Source organism: Capsicum annuum, chromosome 1 (assembly GCF_002878395.1).
Source record: "Capsicum annuum cultivar UCD-10X-F1 chromosome 1, UCD10Xv1.1, whole genome shotgun sequence".
NCBI lineage: Eukaryota > Viridiplantae > Streptophyta > Magnoliopsida > Solanales > Solanaceae > Capsicum > Capsicum annuum.
In genome coordinates this window covers 11,800,291-11,801,652 of record NC_061111.1, presented here as the reverse complement: position 1 = coordinate 11,801,652, position 1,362 = coordinate 11,800,291, and positions in this window count along the sequence as shown.

Sequence of the window (1,362 nt, the reverse complement as noted above, 5' to 3'; positions counted from 1 at the left end):
ATAGTGTTTGAGTTATAGCAAAAAATATGTACGTTTTTGAAGAAATATATGTATTTTAATGATATAAGACTATTGATATTCTTGCCTAAGAATTTGTGTTGTAATTAAATTGCAATATAGGGAGTATACATATTTTAATGCTTAATTACCTTGACTTTAAAAAAATAGAAAAAGATTAGAAAAGACTTCTACGGACTTTTTAATATTATGGACGCCAAAGTTTTATGGTCATTTAACATCATCCAATTAGAAAATGGTAACTTCATTATCATTTGGTAATAGTGCTAACCCTTTTCTCGACAAAAGTATCGCATGCATGTCTGTAAAATTGGTTATTGCTTAATAACGTGCCTCCTGTTTTGCTCTTTCTTCTAGGCATAATTATTGAGTATTGACCCTCAGAGTATTGAAGAGTTCTATATTTAGGAAATGAACGATTACTACGAGAAAATGATGAGCTGTTGAGCCAATTTTTAGGATTTGTTTTCCGACAATAGCATGATTTTCGACAGACAATTTCTGATTACTGAATTTATTCCATATTTTCATGTGTGCAGCAAAGATGAATTTTGTTAATTAATTGACAGACAAATTGCTACGGTATGCAGTTATTATAAGTTGGCAATGACTCCATTATATGATAATTAAAAAAAAAAAAAAAAAAAAAAAAGGAATTCTCAACTTGGCTAACCAGCTTTCATACCAGGAAGGGAACTCTTCCAGGAAATATATAAATCAATTTAACGTATACTCAAAAGACATAAAGCAATAATAATGATGATACGAAGCTCATAATAATGTCGGAACCTTGATTACAATATATGATTAGTAATTACTCCATTATATATGCGTATCATCATATTACAACAAATAATATTACTTTGAATTTAATAAAGGATAAGTATATAATAGCTAATTAATACAACAATTGACGTATGACTAAACCGCGTCCAATAAGAAAACTTTACGTTTGAATGTAATTTGAAATCAACACATTTTTTGTATATGAAAAAACAAAAATTTTATAAGACTCCACCATATTCTTATTTGCAACCGAACGTTCAATTATTACTGAAAGGAGTACTCAAATGTTAGTACGAATATATATACTATTGAATATTGATATAGGGAGATCAATCATTTAATTAATCAAGAATTCAAAGGACTATTTGCCTGATAAATATTTATCTGTACCGAGTATATATAAATGTTCATCAATGTAAATGTTGGTATCACAATATAATGTATAGACCTTTTGAATATACATGCTTTATGATGATTAGAGAATCATCAGAGAATAAAGGTAGCTAATAATATAATGTCTTTGTTTGAGTCAGGAATTAGATTCCCTAATATTATTGA